Raw genomic sequence first — 19,335 nt, forward strand, 5'->3', positions numbered from 1 at the left:
CCAGGATTTCCACAGGATAAATATTCCACGGTTAATTCATAGTTCTCGTTCCAGTGAAGAATCACCATATTTCATGGGTGCTTGTGCCTCATGTATTTTATGTGCAATATTCTATCCTTAAAGATACACTTTGTCAGCACTGTATACCAATATTCATTCAAAGGAGCTGTTGCATTCCAAGAAGATGTTTTAGAAGGTCGTTTTTAAGAAGGATATATCAACTCCTTGTGAACTTATTCCAGTTAGTATTTAGCTTCTGTATTATTTTATCTGTAAATGGACAGAGAGAAGCAGTTTAGCCTGTATAAATGATCTAATGATATTAGTGACATGAGATGTAACAGGCATGCTATATATTTTCCAGCATGCTATATATTCTTCTTGAAGCAACTTACTACGTTCAGAGGTTAATTGCTGGACCTGAGCTATGGTAACAAATATGGTAGAGAATGAAGATGCAGGTTTGATTTTGTAGGAGTCCTTGGTTCACTGACTGGAACAATGTTTACCAAAGAAAATGTTGTTGGGGTGGGGGGGGGGGAAACTTGAACTAACAGCAGCTTCTTTAATATGTTGTAAAACAATTAATCTCAAATAACAAGGTTTCACAGAAGTCCTCTTACTGTCACATCACATTGAAGATAATGAATTTGAGAAATTTCCTCACGAGCAGAATCCTCTGCCAAGCATCGCAAATTTTGGCCTGTGTCCTGAAGAAATTCAGCTGCAACATGTGGATTATCTCTACATGGAAACCTAGATTTTGCATTCTTCCTATCTGCCTTCAGAGCTGTGTTGCTGGACTTACTTGTGAAGAGAGATCCCAAGGGGGAGACCTTATTCAGTGCACTTTGACTACAAAGCACCGTCCTATGGTGTCAGCGTTAAAAGAGCACTGATCAGAAAACCTGGGCTAATGATAGTGAAAAGTAGAGTTCACCCATGAGATGGAGATGTATCGGCAGTGTATGATTCATTCCATGTCTCTGACACTATCACAATCTGCTCACCACATCCCTCAATCCCTTCTCTCTTCAGAAACGCCTTTAGCTGCCTCTTGAATCCATTTATATTGTCTACTTTAGTTGCCATAAATGATAATGACCCTGGTATGATTGCCTTATTTTTAAAGTACATTCACACTAGTTGGATTGAGAGGGTTAATGGCTATGCTAAGAAGCTGAGTTAGAGGAAAACATAAAGGCAATGAATACAATGGGCATGATTTTAGCTGGGAGCTAGGAACCCAGCGCATTGGCAGATATTTGCGTGAGGAACCCGGAAGCCAAATGAATGCATTGCAATCTGCGATCGCAACTCAACTGAAGATAAGTATTTGTGCTTCCGGGTTTCCCATGCCCCAGGCAGCCAAATTGACAGGCTGGCCATGAACCAAATCGGGGCGGGGGGGGGGGGGGCGGTGAGGTTGGGGGACATGGACGACATCGGGGGTTTCGGGATCGGGGAGTCCAGCCAGCATTGGGATTGGTGGGTCCAGCATCGGGGGGATGGGGGGTTCAGCATCGGGGGCGGAGGTCCCGCATTGGTTGGGGGGTGGGGGGTGGTCGACCGATGGCGGGGTCATGTCACGCCAGGTGAGCTTGTTGGGCCTGGAAGAAGCACCCCTGCTCCTCCTGACCCACAAGTAGTGCAATAAAGGCACTCACCTCATAGATCTGGCTCTTCCTGCCTGCTTTCACCTGATGTGAATCGGAAGCAATGGGAAACCTGAACAAGTAAGGTTAAATTCCTTTGGTAATACACAAAAAATTAAGTATTTCAATGAGGTACTTTGCCCCTTTAAGTATCAGCGTTACTTCCTGGTGTCTGTTGTGTGGGCGCATCCAAATCTACCTGGGTCAAACCCAGAAGCGGGCTCATTGGAGCCAGGATGCGGTCCCATTCCAAAAAGGTATTATTTTAACCTCCCACCCGCTCCCAACCCACCAGTTCTCGGGGGATAAATTTACCCCCAATGTCTCTGAAACTTGTAGCTGATTTATTTTGCTGGATTTTAGTGCAGTTTCAGAGAGGCTATGCATTTCCATCATAGGAAAATTATTTTTGGAATAACTGACATGATTAATCTTAGAAAGATTTCTCCAGACACCTCGACTGATACAGAATCAAGTTCCTTAACGTTACAATCCCACATAATAATGAAATAAAAATTTCCAGCATGGTGCCCAGACCAATGGCTCAGTAGGTTTATTCTGTATTCAGCTGAGCCATACAGGAATGACTAGGCTCATTCTCCAGCTCATGCTGTTAGTTGATCTCAGCCAGCAAGGCAGTAATGGCTGCCTTAGTGTCCCTGGATTATGGAGGAGGAAATCAGTCAGAGTTCCCACTCCTGATATTACACAGTGACCCATGCTGGAAAATGCACATATGATTGTTGGGTGAGAACAGGACCAGTCTTAGCTATGGTGCTGTCAGTAGTCAAATACCCGGCCAATGCTCACTGTCTAGGCTGATACATGAGGAATGCCCCTTGGATGAAGTACTGGGGGCACCTGGTGCCCATGGAACTGTACCCCAGAAAAAGGTCAACATCTTCAGGAGAAGATGGCAGAAGACAAATAAAATTCAGAGATATGAGGGAAGCAGAACTTTAAAATGTTCTTCCTTATGCTATCTGTTCAGAAGCTGCATGCAGGTTAACTTCAGAGCATAGTTACACAACTGACCTCTGCTTTTCACAGGACTACAGGTAAGATACAGATGAGGGATGTCATCCGGCACTACTTAGCTCGTGCCTCCAGAATGACCCTAAGTTCCCCTGTCATTAAATGGTTCCAGGGTTTTTACTTCCACTGCCCTACCTGGAAATCCATTCCATATGTTCATCACTCTGTGTGAAGAAGCTACTGATATCAGTTTGAACTTCTGTCCCCTCCCACGATTTATTTGGAAATCATTTTCTGGACCTACTTTTTTCTATACCATTTATAACCTTTTATAACTCAATAAAATGGCCTCTCAGTTGCCTCCTTTCAACACCGATACATAGGATACCCCACTCAGCAATCCTCACCTCCTCTAATAAGTGGCCATTACTTTTTATCCATTTTATCCCTGAATCCCCACTTCTTTAAGCTTAAATGGTAGCGGTTCCAGTGGAACTCTGTCTATTATTTATAAAGTCAAAGTACTTTTTGTCATAGAACTTTCTAGAGTCCACTTGGGATGTCATTTCCTCCAAAATGTCAAGGAAGTTTCCCACCAATCATATAGACAGAACCCAGGGTAAAGGGCAGAAGTCAGTGATGTGGATACACACACTACATCTTCGTGAGATTGGCTCTGCAGAAAAATGTTTTAAATTTTCCACACCAATTTTATTCTCATCTGAAGGCATTGACTTTTATAAGCTTACCACTCCCAAGTGGCCGGTCTTGATCAGTAAAGCTAGACCGTGAATGTAAGCAGACTATTCAATCCCAGGGCATTCATGCTGAACCTGATCCTTATCTCAACCAACATCCATGCACGCACACTTTCCAGCAAGGTTCGCTGGATAGCGATTGGGTGGGAACCCCTGCTGATTTTGCTCTCCCTAACCCAGGGCACCAAAACCAATGCTGTCTTTAATGACACCCAGCTGCAATCAGCTAACACATCAAGGACAGAGCGTACAGCCTTTGTGGTCCTTATGGTTGAAGGTAGTGCCATTACCTACTGAGCTATCAGAGGAGTGATACAAAAAATTTCATGTCATTAAGGAAACATTTAACAGTTGAGTGTCTTTAAATCTGACTGATACATAATTTATTTTATGTAACAGCTTTTAGGTCAGTAAGCACAGGGATGCTGGAAGAACGGGACTTGGTGCGAGTTAGGATACGGGCAGAAAAGTTTTGGATGGGCACTGCAGCTTTAAGATAGAAACTAATACCAGCGTATATACCACATCTAACATAGTGAAAACATCCCAAGGCACTTCACAACGTGGAGGTAAGAATTAAAATCTGATATCTGGAACGATGTTCTGATTAACAACAACTTGAATTTATAGAGAGTCTTTAACGTAGTTAAACGTCCCAAGGCGCTTCACAGGAGCGATTATCAAACAAAATTTCACACCGAGCCACATAAGGTATTAGGACAGATGACCAAAAACTTGGTCAAAGAGGTAGGTTTTAAGGAGAGTCTTAAAGGAGGAGAGAGATGTAGAGAGGAGGAGAGGTTTAAGGAGGGAATTCCAGAGCTTGGGGCCAAGGCAGCTGAAGGCACTGCTGCCAATGGTGGAGCGATTAAAATCGGGGATGCGCAAGAGGCAAGAATTGGAGGAACGCAGAGATCTCGGAGGGTTGTAGGGCTGGAGGAGGTTACAGAGATAGGGAGGGGCGAGGCCACGGAGGGATTTAAAAACAATGATGAGAATTTTAAAATTGAGGCGTTCCCGGACCGGGAGCCAATGTAGGTCAGCGAGCACGGGGGTGATGGGAGAACGGGACTTGGTGCGAGTTAGGATATGGGCAGAAGAGTTTTGGATGAGCTCAAGCTTATGGAGGGTGGAAGATGGGAGGCCGGCCAGGAGAACATTGGAATAGTCCAGTTTGGAGGTAACAAGGGCATGGCTGAGGGTTCAGCTACAGGTTTCAGCTACATTGAAAAATAATTTGTTTGGAACTATCTTTGTTTCTCGAATTTCTGTTGAAATTAAAAGCATTTAAATATCTATTTGCATAGCTGAATGATTGGACCCAATGCTATGATCATACTTAAAATGCCCCAAGAATTGACTTCTTTATGCAGAAAAGGACACTTTGCCTTTAAGTATGTCTAAGACCGCTGGTACTTAGATGACAGCAGAGTGATGACCTGATGAGGAGCACATATCACAAACAACCTCCTGATTTCATCTAGCGTAGCAGCAACAGTATCTAACCGTCTGGAATGTCAAAACCCTATCTAGTCTCCATCAGGCCTACTTCAAGCTGTCTCATGCATGAGCAAGAGAATAAGCACGCATAATACGTGCCACACAGTGATCTGGTTGTGGGTGGTGGGTGGTAGCGAATGTTGACATTCAGTGACTATGAATCAGTAGCCCTCGAATCCCAGCCAAGGTCTCCTGCCAGCCTAAGAGTATTGATCCCATCACAGCGCTGAGTGGGGCTGAGGCACCCAACAGCTCGAGTTCCATTTCGCCACTACCACATGCTAACAGAGACCACGAGATACCTGTGATCACTCAGCTGTTCTCTCTGCCAGACTTCATGTGCTCCACCCAATAAGGCAAGGAAATGGGAAGTCAAAATATGCCTTTTGTAACAGACCCCTCCACCTTTGTATTAAAAAAATTGTTGTACCCGTACAGTCATCTGTTATTCTCTATATGATACATACATGGTGAGGACTATCTATGTGTTAAATAGCAAGATGAAAGTGCTTAAACCTGATTGTGAGGGATTGCTACCTGTTCAGTTACAGTGAGGGTCAGTGAGGCATATAATTTAAAAAAAAATTTAAAAGTTCGTCCATGGGTTGTGGGCGTCGCTGGCAAGGCCGGCATTTATTGCCCATCCCTAATTGCCCTTGAGAAGGTGGTGGTGAGCCGCCCTTCTTGAACTGCTGCAGTCAATGTGGTGAAGGTTCTCCGACAGTGCTGTTAGGTAGGGAGTTCCAGGATTTTGACCCAGCGACGATGAAGGAACGACGATATATTTCCAAGTCGGGATGGTGTGACTTGGAGGGGAACGTGCAGGTGGTGTTGTTCCCATGTGCCTGCTGCCCTTGTCCTTCTAGGTGGTAGAGGTCGCGGGTTGGGGAGGTGCCTCTGACTCAGTGTCCACTAGTTCCCGTTGACTCACTAGCCCACTAGTCTGATTCCATGCCATTACAACCTCAATAAAGTGACAGATGGAATGTCTCACATAAGTCTGTATATTTTGCAAAGATCAATAAATACGTGAGTGCACTTCAAAAGAGTTCCATTTCAGTGTTTGATGACATCATAAATTGATCAAGCTTCAGTATCATGGATATTACATCACCTGAAAGTCTTAATATTTTGAACTTGTAACCTAAAAGTACCACAAAATAGAGTGCACACCTCAATATAACGTTAATCTACTGTTTATGTCTATTTAATACAGAAGCCATATAAAATAGCTCCTCTATAGCAGCTCTCAACACATAACACTGTGCACCATGACCTCTGACAGTACCCACATTAGTTATAGGTCTGACACTAAGCCTCATGGTGCAAGGTTCTGTGAAATCCAAAAGTGATTTGAAATGAGCTTTCATCCAACACTCCTGGATCTGGTTTCTCCTTTAAAAGAGGGAATCCAGCCTTATACTTCAACCGCGATGAAAATGTGAAAGGAATGTTTGTGTTGTATACATATTCTTCTCTGTTCTGTGAAGTGTTCTGAGATGTCTTTCCAGCATGAGGAACACTATATAAATCCATGTTATTGAAAAGGAGGTATTTAATAGAGTGAACGACATACTCTGTCAAATGACAAGAAAAAGGGCTAATGGAATAATTTCCAATGAAGGACACAGAAACATCATATATTTTGCATATATTATACAACTATATGTGTTATACTGCCCATCTATATATTATATGTGATTATACAACCCCTATATACTTTAGGCCTTGTATAGCTTGTATATAATGGGCAGAACTTTCCGAGACCCTGTGCTGCTGATGAGGCTTCACATGCAGCAGGCCACTGTTTGAAAAATGCATGGGTGCACCGTTCCTGCTGTCATTGTAGGCTTGGAAGAGCAGCCTGCCATCATTGCCATGTCCCAGGTAAAGTGCTAGGCTGAAATTTCCTTGCAGCAGCAAAGTTGAGGGTGATAGTGACCCTGACTGTCCTTGCAGAGAAATCTCCCTCCTCACCCAAAGCATGTAAAAGGCAGTTGTGGTTGGTCAATGGCGGATAGGTCTGCCAAAGTCTACAGAGATGGTTGGTGGCAGGTGTGGATTAGATGTCTACTGATCTCCCTGCAGGCCTTCTTTCATGTTGTATCACTTCATCCGTGAGATACTATACTTGGGACACATCCAAACTAACTCCTACCATTAACTTTACCTTAGCTTGCTGCCTTCCATGGGATCCTGCAGCGTGATATCTTGTGGTTCCTTGATCGCCAGTGAAAGTTAACGCTTGAAGAACTGCTTTGTATGTGGCCTCTTTTTCATCTGCTGCTGTTGTGCTGAAGTCCTGTAAAGGATTCACTTACATTCTGCTTTCTGGTGGCTATTTGAGCAATAATGGACTAATTGTTTGGGATGTTTAAAAACCAAACTTATTGTAATGAAAATTAAAAAAAATTCTCTCAAATGTCTGCTTATTCTCTAAACTCCTGCACATACACTACTTATACCCTGTAAGAATGGGTCAAACTGTACTGGCTGTGTAGGTGCTGTTCGTGGAGGAGTTGGTTCACAGATAAAATAGCAAATCATATACTCACATTACACCCAAAATAAATTTATACATGTCTTTAATTACCCTTGTGTGCACTGTACACATTGAACAAGCAAAACATTCCCTTTTCTGTCATAATGGATAATTATACCTCCAGGCATTTAACCAACTAAATATAAATCCCAAGGGCAGTTGTTGTTTTAAAAGCCTTGACTTTCCTGCCAACAGCATGACCGTCACATGTTGAGGTACTTGCTGGTACATCCCATGGCTGTCCTCTTCTCCGATAAGCTCTCACCAGTTCCTGACCAGCCGCTTAGTGCTTTGCTTACATAAAGGTTCACACACTGACCAGATTAACAGCTGCCTAAATAGCTGACCTGATGTGGACTAGGAACGATTTTTATACAGGTTTACCTCAGTGTTGGTCATTTAGTGTTTGGCCCAGAATATTTATTGTTTCACTCATTCACCCACGATCTCTGCCTTTGTGTAATGTGAGGCCCAGTATTACCTTTAGTGTTTTGTGAAGACCGCAATAAACATACAGATGAGAGAGATTATTTGGTCCATTTTAGCTTATCACTCCAGGAACAAAATTATAATCCCACCCCATCACGCCATCTAATTGGATCTTGAATCAAAGGTTTTTGCCTCCTCTTCCCCACCTATACAACTGTTCTAAGTTTTGATCACTCTTCGAGGGAAGTTCTTCCTGACATCAGTCCTAAATTGACTTTTCACCAGTTTTAGCCTAAACACCTTGTTCTAGTATATCTTACATACTTCTAGAAGGTTCCGACTGTTGCCTTCTTTCAAGGCTGAAGAGCCCTAGTTTTTCCAATCTTTCTTTATAACTCAATTGTTTGTCACAAGAAATTAGCTTTGTTGCTTGTTTCTGCATTGCCTCCATGGCCTGAATGTTTCCCGTAAAAGAAAATAAATCCCCATTCCCTAAGTTCAAAGCAGAATCAAGCATTGATCAAGACATTACTTTCCTAATTTCCCCCGCCATCTAATTACTGTACATGATCCTAAGCTGTTGTTTATGGGCAATTTGAACCCCACCCATCCAGCAGAAACCGGGCGGGTGGCCAGCTAAAGTCGTCCAAGTTACTTATCCGCCTTGGAGACTGACAGTTCACGATTTTATCCTGATCAACTGATCAGGTGGCAAAGCCAGCAAGGCCCTATTTTACATATGCATGTCGATGACGTCAATGGGATCCAACTGCAATTTTAACTCGGCTGCTTGAACGGGAAGCCACAGTATCCTGCCACGCTAACCTAGCGGAGAAGCAGATTAAAGCCAGAAGAGGCCCGAAGAGGACATTTTATTTTACTTACCATGTGGGGCCAGGAGGAGCAGGAGTCAATGCAGGGAGAAAGGTGGTAATGCAAAGTAGTTTTGGGAGAGGGTTACAGAAATGCCTGAAAGATCCGCCTCTGATGGTGGTGTGGAGGAGCTGGGAGATGAGCAGTAATCAGGATCTAGATTCACTCTGTATGACCATCTTCTCTTCTACTCTTCCCTGTTCTGTTCCAAGTTACTTGATCTCAGCCAGACTGATGATGGAGACACTATAACTGACCTCACTACCCCCGATCTAGGGAAGACTTCTTGCAGCTGACTACTATCCAGTGATCCCATCTGGAAAGTGTGCATGTACAGATATTGGGTGAGGACAGGATCGGGCTTGGCTGTCAAGCCACCTACAGTTGAATAGTTCATTGACATCCATTCTCAGCTATCACATGCAGAATGACCATTTGGGTGAGGAATTGGCCTCGCCCAGAGAACTACAGCTCACCATTAGTCAACACCTTAAGGAGAATTATAGAACCTAGGAATCATCACCTTCGGGAGAAGTATATCCCGAGCAAGACTCAGCACCTCCATGAGTCAGCGCCTTTGAGAGAACTATAGCCCTTGTCCCTAAAGAGAAACATACACCCCTTCTCCTTCAGGACAATCATTATCCCCCACTAAAGAGTCACCACATTTAGGTGAACATATCCTGAACATGAGTTAGCACCTTTAGGAGAACTATAAGCCCCACGATCCAGCACCTTTGGGAGAATTATACCTCACACCCCACCTCATAAATCAGAACTTTCCAGAGAAGCAGGGTCAGGGAGAAAATAAAACCCTTTTTGCTTGAATTAAATCTGTTTTATGTTCATGTCACACAATACTAAAATAAAAATAGAATTGATAAATCACTCATGAAACAAATAAAATTCAGTTTCTCATCTATAAAGATGAAACAAAACACGAAGAAATAGGTGAAACATACATTTTTCCTGAAAGATCATGCCAGCTTCAGAAGCAATCTCCTGATCGAGGTGAGTGATCTCATTTATCGGATTGATTCTTCTGATTTCAGCTGCATTGTGACAACAGCAAAACTTCCATCGGCCGTTGTCAAAACAAACTGACAGGTACGTCAATCTCAATCTGAAGAGCGTTCCAGAATTTCACACTGATAGCAGAATCTGGAGAATTTCAGGTGATAGCAGTACACCGTGATCCTTCATTGCATGACTTAGTGAATGACAACTCATTTTTTATGGTATCATAAGGCACTCACTGTTTGCTACAAATAATATTGGATGTTTGTATAAATCAGCAAAAACACCTTTGATCTATCTCGCAATTAGCAACAGAACAATGTTGCAGTGACATCTGCTGTGCTGGGGTCCACAAGGTGAATAACTGTCCCCACCCATCCCTACTGTGGAGTCACACAGTAACTCAACAATTTACCAAATACTCAGAATTCACCAAATCAGTACCTTTGACAAAACACAATACCCAGCAGCAACCCCATAAGCTCCTCTTGAACCAATCTCCAAGGATACGGCCATCCAGTGGAGAGATTTTAAATCAAAGTCTTTCACTGCATCTCACTGTCAACAGTTTGATCCATCACCCTGATACTTTCTCCTGATTATACCTTCCCAGATCCTTGCACCTCAGATTTAGACTGAGACCAAACTATTAGTGAATAAAGAACAAGAAAGCAAGGAATGAGAAAAGGCCATTCATCCTATTGAGCCCATTCCTTCCACAGACCATGTATAATTTGCTTTATCAGGGATTTTACCCAGCCCATTCCATCCTGCAGTTACCTCCCACCACTAAACAATAAATCAACCAAAACTGTAGATTACCTAGTTAATTTTCATCATATGTCACATGTGCCACAGAAAGGGACGTTTTTCAATTTGAATAATTAGCTGGGGTTGAAAAATCCTTGTATTTTTTAAAACTGAAATTTCAGGGGAATTCATAGAATATCTGACTACTAATGTAACAGTTTTGAACATTGTCCCTCAGTGTTAGTTCTTTTCACACCAAGAACAAAACTTGGATATTGTAAATAGTTTGGAGGGGAGACTCAGGAGACCCAATACTAACAAGGTTATTCTGTGTTTCTCCTGACTGGCATCAAAACTAATGAATTGGCGGGATGCACAGATGAATAAAACTTCAATATAAATCCTCTTGTTATCAGAAACACCAAAACTAGGACAATTCTTTGCCATTCACTCATGGTGCTAAGTTGGCTTTAAGGTTGCTAAAATACACTTAACCCCCTCCTTCCTGCTCCAGCGTTTTGTCAAAATTAACAGTAAATAAACAAAGTAAATATTATCAACACTTATTGACATCTCTTCTCAACAACCAATATTGATTTTTCACAAGAACGTTGTGGGAATGTGCAGCCTTAATCCACGGAGGTGCTTCACTGCCCCTGCCATCCTGCCGTGTACACATCATAGAGATATTCAGATATACACATGCAAGCCAACAAAGCTAAATTGAGAGAAGCTGGTTGTATTTGAAACGTTCAGGGAATTGTGAAGGTGCAGAGATGTAAGTCATAATAGACCCATAAAAAATTAATCTCTTTGTGGTATGTTTGAACTCCCAGCATCCGTTATCAGCACTTAGAACAAGCATGCCATCCTATCTCAAAGGATAAGAGCCCCTGACCCTTAGAGACAGCAACGGTTGATTTCCTTTCAAAGTGAAATTAATGAGGGGCATTCTTCAGCGAGAGAAGTTTACAGAAAAGTACCAGCATCCCAGGCACGGCTTTCACAGCTTCTGGGGAGATAAAAGACCCTTGATGTTAAATGTCTGACTCCTTGATGGGTCCGTTTGTTTTTACAAATGTAAACTTTGTTTAAAGCAGCTTGTTTTCATGGAGGATTACCAAGGAGATGTGATAAACATCCCCAAGGCTAGTCCTAATTTGTCAGTTTTTGGGCCAGGTGGAATGAGCTTTTGAAGAATCCTTTTATGTTGTTTGTGGACAGAGATGATTTTGTCAGAGGAGTAATGGTTTTGATAGCTCCTCTATGCACAATCTGCTGCAGTGGATGCCCAAAGGAATATAAGCATTGTTTGTTGACAAGTTTGATCAAGTCTGTAGCATGCCATGGCTTACTCCATGAGTGGTGTCAATGCCCCTCAGGCCCATTTCTACTAAAGCTGTTTTTCCCTTTCCTATCTGTAAATATTGACACTGACTCAATAGTGAGCAGGACATTGCACTACGAGCGAGAAGTGACAGTCTTTGCACATGTGAAAGAAGGCTTAGAACTCACCATGAATGCTGTGGGTGTCCAGGGTGAAGAGCAGCAATGGATATATACCCAGACTAGAGCAGACTGGTTTTGAGCGTTTCCTACATTACCACAGTGACTACACGTCAAAAGTAATTAATTGGGTGTAAAGCACTTTGGGACGTCCTGAGGTCGTGAAAGGCACTATAAAAATGGAAGTATTTATTTTTCTTTTTAGTTGATTATAACCAATTTCTGCTGTATTATACAGAAAATAGTGATTTCCATGATTGAGCTACAGGCTGGAATTTGATTGAGAGGTTCAGATGGTTAATATGTAGTGTAACAGATACAGGGAAAAAGTTACAGGCTGGAATCTAATTGAGGGGTTTGAATGGTTCTCATATAGAATAACAGATACCAGGGAGTTATTTTAACCTAATTCACCCAACGGGAAACCTAAATGATTGGATCGACCATCTATTGTACACCCCATCCAATGTTACTCTCCATTAAAGCCAATGGAAAGTAAACTCGGGTGGGGTGTAAAATGGGCGGCTGATCCAATCCCACCAGGTACGGTAGCATAGTGGTTATGTTACCGGACTAGTAATCCGGACACATGAGTTCAAATCCAGCCACGGCAGCTGGGGAATTTAAATTCAGTCAATTAAAATAAAAAATCTGGAATAAAGAGCTAGTATCAGTAATAGTGACCATGAAACTACCGGATTGTTGTAAAAACCCATCTGGTTCACTAATATCCTTTAGGCAAAGGAAGCCTGCTGTCCTTTATCCAGCCTGGCCTATATGTGACTCCAGACCCACAGCAATGTGGTTGATTCTTAGTTGCCCTCTGAAATGGCCTAGCAAGCCACTCAGTTGGCAAGATGTTGGCCCACCACTACCTTCTCAAGGGCAATAAATGCTGGCCTTTGCCAGTGACACCCACATCCCATGCATGAATAAAAAAAAGTGAGTTACAAACTGGAATTTGATTGAATGATTAAGATGTTTTCTGGACAGACAGACAAGATTGCTGGGAAAGGGTTTTTGAGTGGAACCTGAGGGGCTCGTAATGGTTTATATATAGAATAATGGATACTAGTAAATGTTACAGGCTAGAATCTGATCAGTGTTGTAATGATTTATATATAGAATAACATACCCAAGAGTGAGTTACAGGCTGGAATCGTTTGAATGGTTTAGAATAAACAGATATCTATCTCAGAGTTAGTTACAAGCTAGAATGTGATAGAATATTGTGAGCAGTTAACTAAGTGTTCTTAACAGTAAGTCATACAGGGTTAAAATAATCTGTTGTGATTTATAATCAAATCTCCTCAGGATGCATCAAGTATGTGATCAGCCTCATTGATAACAGCTGTGTGTTGATTGGACACTTTTAATGAATGGTTAATAATCCCACCCAGATCCTTTTCCTTTTCCACCTTTGTTAATGGACAGCCATTCATTATGCACATGCATTTCAGATTTCCTGTTCCAATATGCGTTAGTGTATATTTAGATCAGTATTAAAGCTCATCTAGTATTACTCAGCCCATCAGTTAACTTATCCACATCCCTTCAACGCTATCAAATCTCCCCTATACTGGTCACATGGCCATATAGCTGCTGTCATCAGCAAATATTATAAGCAGCAGCCTGTTCCACTCATCAATAGTACGAATGGCAGGACAGCCAGATGGACCCTGTAAAGCTGCACCAGTCAATGCCCCAACTTTTGTATTAACAGCAATTCTCAATCAGTTAACTGATATATCATTAAATCCATAATCCTTTCTGCCCATGCAGAATTTTCTTGAAATCATTCTGAAAAACCAATTAACTTATATCTGCTGGTAAACTTATCTGCTAATCTACCTCCTCAAAATGTCAAATGGATGTGTGATAAAAACAGAAAATGCTGGAAATACTCAGTAAGTCAGACAGCATCTGTGGAGAAAGAAACATGTTTCAGGTTGAAGACTCTTCTGACGAAGGGTCCTCGACCTGAAACATTAACTCTGTTTCTTTCTCCACAGATGTTGCCTGACTTGCTGAGTATTTCCAGCATTTTCTGTTTTTATTTCAGATTTCCAGCATCTGCAGTATTTTGCTTTTGAAATGGATGTGAATCTGAATTCATGCTGAGTGCTTCTTCTCGCCTCTGTGCTCTTTAGATGAACACTGATCTTGCAAACTCCTTTTGGGCACTTTATCCACGACCAATGTTAGGTTGACTGCTCAATAGATTCCTGTCTATGGCTTACCTGTTTTCTGAAGCTCAGGATAACATTTATTTTCTTCCAATCCTCAGGTACAGCCCCAGAACTTATGGAGCTCGTAAAAATATTAAGAACTTGACCTGTTTCCTTTTGCATTTTTAGAATATTCTAGGGTATATCCCAAACTTTTGCAAAGGAGTGTCACATTGTGAAACTAGAATGTGCAGGGGTGTCACTTGCATATTGTCATGAATAATACTAATTTTTTAAAACTTGGCAATCTTAGCTGAATAAACAAATTAATAATAACTCCAACAATTGTTATAGGGTCAATAATTATGTAATGGTCACTAGGTCTACAAATTAAACAATCAATCTTACATAGTTAATGTCGCTTCTGAACCTGCTTGCTGCTACACCTTCATTGTGTATGTGAAGCTCAGACATTTCCAAGAGATGTCATAAGGCGCTTTTATAACGTTTATCTTCCTCTTATTCTTTCATTCCATTCTGTTCAGCACAAGCAGACGTGCAAGAAAGTGCCGACTTGATTCGAGACAAACACAATTATCTCACATTAGTGTTACTGCACCTCACATACGTTCAACAGTACAGGACACTGAGGTGAAGAGAGTAATGGGGGAAATGCTATTCTTTAATACTGAACACAAGAGAAACTAGTCAAATGAAGGAAAATGTTTGTTTCAGAATAAAATATTACCCAAAACACCACAGCAAAATGTTAATTATTGGGCTCTTTTTTGAAAATATAGTCAACAGATATCCCTGGATATAGAGTTTTCAGGCAGGATAGAGTGGGTGATAAAAAAGGAGGGGGGGTAGCATTATTGGTTAAAGAATCAATTACAGTTGTGAGAAGGGATGATATGCTAAATGGATCATCAATTGAGGCCATATGGGTTGAGCGAAGAAATAAAAAAAGGGGCAGTCACACTACTAGGAGTGTACTATAGACCCCCGAATAGCGAAAGGGAGATAGAAGAACAAATATGTTCTGACTGCAAAAATAAGAGGGCAATTATAGTAGGGGACTTCAACTACACTAACATCAACTGGGATTCAAACAGTGTGAGGGGCACAGAGGGCGCAAAATTCTTGATCAGTGTCCAGGAGAACTTTTTTAGCCAGTACATGACAAGCCCAACAAGAGGGGATGCAATTCTAGATTTAGTCCTGGGAAATGAAGATGGGCAAGTGGGTGAAGTGACAGTGAGTGACCATATTGGGGATAGTGACCACAATTCAGTTAGTTTTAGCATTATTATGGAAAAGGACAGAGTTAAATCAGGAGTAAACGTTTTAAATTGGGGGAAGGCAAGTTTTACAGAACTAAGAGGTGATTTGGCAAAAGTGGACTGGACACAACTACTTGAGGAGAAATCAGTGGCAAGCCAGTGGGAGGCACTAAAAAGTGAAATTCTACGGGTACAATGCAGACACGTCCCCTCAAAGAAAAAGGGTGGCACTGCCAAATTTAGAGCCCCCTGGTTGTCTAGAAGTATATGGGGCAAGATAAAGCAGAAAAAGAAAGCTTATGACTGTCACAGAAAACTAAATACTGCAGAAAGCCTAGGAGTATAGGAAGTACAGGGATGACGTAAAAAAGGAAATAAAGAAAGCAAAGAGAGGGCATGAAAAGATATTAGTTAGTAAGATTAAAGAAAACCCAAAGATGTTTTACCAGTACATTAAGAACAAAAGGATAGCTAAGGAAAAGGTGGGACCTATCAAGGATGATAAGGGTAACTTGTGTGTAGAAGCAGAGGGTGTGAGTAGGGTTTTAAATGAATATTTTGTCTCCGTATTCACAAAGGAAAGGGATGATCTGGACGTAGTAGTTAAAGAGGAGAGGTGTGAAATATTGGATAAGGTAAACATAACGAGAGAGGAAGTTTTTTTTTATTCATTCATGGGATGTAGGCATCGCTGGTGAGGCCAGCATTTATTGCCCGTCCCTAATTGCCCTAGAGAAGGTGGTGGTGAGCCGCCTTCTTGGACCGCTGCAGTCCATGTGGTGAAGGTTCTCCCACAGTGCCGTTAGGAAGGGAGTTCCAGGATTTTGACCCAGCGACGATGAAGGAACGGTGATATATTTCCAAGTCGGGATGGTGTGTGACTTGGAGGGGAATATGCAGGTGGTACTAGAGGGATTGGAATTCTTGAAAGTTGCTAAATCACCAGGGCTGGATGGATTGTTTCCTAGGCTATTGAAGGAAGCCAGGGAGGAAATAGCGGATTCTCTGAGGATCATCTTCCAATCCTCACTAGATACAGGGGAAGTACCGGATGACTGGAAGACTGCAAAAGTAGTAACATTGTTTAAAAAGGGCATGAGGGAAAGGCCGAACAATTATAGGCCAGTCAGTCTTACTTCAGTGGTGGGCAAACTATTAGAATCAATACTGAGAGATAGGATAAACTGTCACTTGGAAAGGCATGGTTTAATCAGGGATAGTCAGCATGGATTTGTTCAGGGAAGGTCGTGCCTTACAAATCTGATTAAATTCTTTGAGGAAGTGACAAGGAGGATTGATGAGGGTAGTGCAGTGAATGTTGTCTACATGGATTTTAGTAAGGCATTTGGCAAGGTCCCACATGGCAGACTGGTCAGAAAGGTAAAAGCTCATGGGATACAGGGAAATGTGGCGAATTGAATCCAAAATTGGCTCAGTAACAGGAAACAAAGGGTAAAATTCGATGGATGTCTTTGCGAATGGAGATCCGTTTCCAGTGGTGTGCCACAGGGCTCAGTGTTGGGTCCTTTGCCGTTTGTGGTATATATTAATGATTTGGACTTGAATGTAGGGGGCATGATTGGCAAATTTGCAGATGACACAAAAATTGGCCGTGAGGTTGATAGTGAAGAGGATAGCTGTAGACTCCAAGAAGATATCAATGGGTTGGTGGAGTGGGCAGGAAAGTGGCAAATGGAGTTCAACCTGGAGAAGTGTGAGGTAATGCACTTAGGGAGGGCAAACAGTAAAAGGGAATATGCAGTAAACAGGAATATATTGAGAGGGGTAGAGGAAGTGAGAGACCTCGGAGTGCATGTGCACAGATCCCTGAAGGTGGCAGTACAGGTAGATAAGGTTGTGAAGAAGGCATATGGAATGCTCTCCGTTATTAGCCGAGGTATAGAATACAAAAGCAGGGTTGTAATGATGGAACTGTATAAAACGCTGGTAAGGCCACAGCTGGAGTATTGTGTGCAGTTCTGGTCACCACATAACAGGAAGGACGTAATTGCTCTGGAGAGAGTGCAGAGAAGATTTACAAGAATGTTGCCAGGGCTTGAAAATTGCAGCTACGAGGAGAGATTGGATAGGCTGGGGTTGTTTTCCCTGGCGCAGAGAAAGCTGAGGGGCAAGGGGGGAGACTTGATTGAGGTGTACAAAATTATGAAGGGCCCAGTTAGAGTAGACAGGAATTACCTGTTTCGCCTAGCGGAGAGTTCAAGAACTAGAGGACGTAGATTTAAACTGATTGGCAGAAGGATTAGAGGGGACATGAGGAAAAACGTTTTTACCCAGAGGGTGGTGGGTGTATGGAATTCGCTGCCCGAATTGGTGGTAGAGGCAGGGACCCTCAACTCTTTTAAAAAAGTACCTGGACCTGCACTTAAAGTGCTGTAAGCTGCAGGGCTATGGATCGGGTGTTGGAAGGTGGGATTAGAATGGGCACCTGGTTGTTCTTCGAGCTGGCGCGGACACGATGGGCCGAATGGCCCCCTTCTGTGCTGTATCTTTTCTAGGGTTCTAGATAAGAGATCCAGAAAGTGCCGAATTTTTGCTTAATGTTTGTAATTAGTTCAACATTCTACAGAATTCATCTCGAGTGGCTGCGCATGCTGGGGAGGGAGACTCCCCTTTATATTTCAGTCAAATTTACACTAACTCACCAACTTGTGATTGGCAAAAGAACTAAAGGTGACATGAGGATAAACTTTTTTACACTGCGAGTGGTTAGGATCTGGAATGCACTGCCCGAGGGGATGGTGGAGGCAGATTCAATCATGACCTCCAAAAGGGAACTGATAAGTACTTGAAAGGAAAAAAATTGCAGAGCTACAGGGATAGGGTGGGGGAGTTGGACTAGCTGGATTGCTCTTGCATAGAGCCAGCACAGACTCGATGGGCTGAATGGCCTCCTTCCACGCTGTAAATAAAAAACTCACAACTGCTAACTCCCCCCAGTAAGGGATAAACCAAATCTCACCTGGGCACCAGTCCCTTCACCCCAACGGGCTCCTCCTCCTCCTCTCTGCAGATCAGGTAGCTCTCCATCCCCAAATTCCTAGCCGCCAAATAGTCCTTCCACACATTGTCTCCTACGTGTGCGGCCTGCTCGAGCTCCACCTGGGCGATGCCCAGGGCCTTGACAAAGATCCGGGGATCCAGCTTGGCCGCCCCAATGTCCTCTGACGGCAACACAAACTCAAAATGCTACCGCAGCTCACAGTTGCTTAGAATCTGCTCCAGGCGGCATTCAAAATTGGAGATGACTACCATGCGGATTCCCAGTCAGTGGCAGAGAGTCAGAATGTCCCTTACATCGGCGAACACCTCCCAGTTCCTAGCGCTGCAGAACCCCCGATAAAGGTTCTCAGAGAGCGGGGACATTACTCGCTCTTGGTTCACCCCGCAAAGCTGGAAGGTCCGTTTGACAATGTCCCCCCACCTAAGAGCTCAGGCCCCGGCCTAGGCCATAGTTGGGGAACAGCTCATCCTGCATCCTGATGGCAGCGAGGAATGATCGGTCGAGAGCTTCGGCCTCCACCTGGATCCCATGGAGCTTGGCCTCCGAAGTACAGCTCGCCAATCGAATGACGCACTCGGAGCAGAGGGTCCTTCACATCCCAGGTCAGCAACCGTCACCGCCCGCCCGCACTCAGCCGGCCGCATGCCACTCTCCGGAGAGGAGCATGCTACTTGTGGCATGTGTGCCTGGGGTTGGCCATCACTGGTATATCCCATTTGGCTCAAGTGCCTTGCAGATATTTAATTGACAAGGTCAATACAGATGAGGAAGACTATTCTACTGACCTTAATAACTGTACCATTCAGAAAAATCTATAGTACCCTCATCATCAAGGTTTCTGCTTAGAAGTTTATTCA

General features: G+C 42.9%; 1 long non-coding RNA gene and 1 pseudogene across 1 annotated transcript in view; one reads left to right on the forward strand and one right to left on the reverse strand.

Moving 5' to 3' along the window:
• The window catches only part of LOC137304297 (uncharacterized), a 30,178-nt gene extending 22,937 nt beyond the window's left edge, over positions 1-7,241 (forward strand). Inside the window, exons 2-3 of the long non-coding RNA XR_010958543.1 lie at positions 3,788-3,957; positions 7,064-7,241. This is a non-coding gene — a long non-coding RNA (uncharacterized lncRNA). The remainder of the gene's footprint in view (positions 1-3,787; positions 3,958-7,063) is intronic.
• An 11,191-nt stretch (positions 7,242-18,432) lies between these two features.
• LOC137304240 (haloacid dehalogenase-like hydrolase domain-containing protein 3) lies at positions 18,433-19,091 on the reverse strand (annotated as a pseudogene).
• Positions 19,092-19,335: the final 244 nt, after the last annotated feature.

This window comes from Heptranchias perlo, chromosome 37, assembly GCF_035084215.1.
Source record: "Heptranchias perlo isolate sHepPer1 chromosome 37, sHepPer1.hap1, whole genome shotgun sequence".
Lineage (NCBI taxonomy): Eukaryota > Metazoa > Chordata > Chondrichthyes > Hexanchiformes > Hexanchidae > Heptranchias > Heptranchias perlo.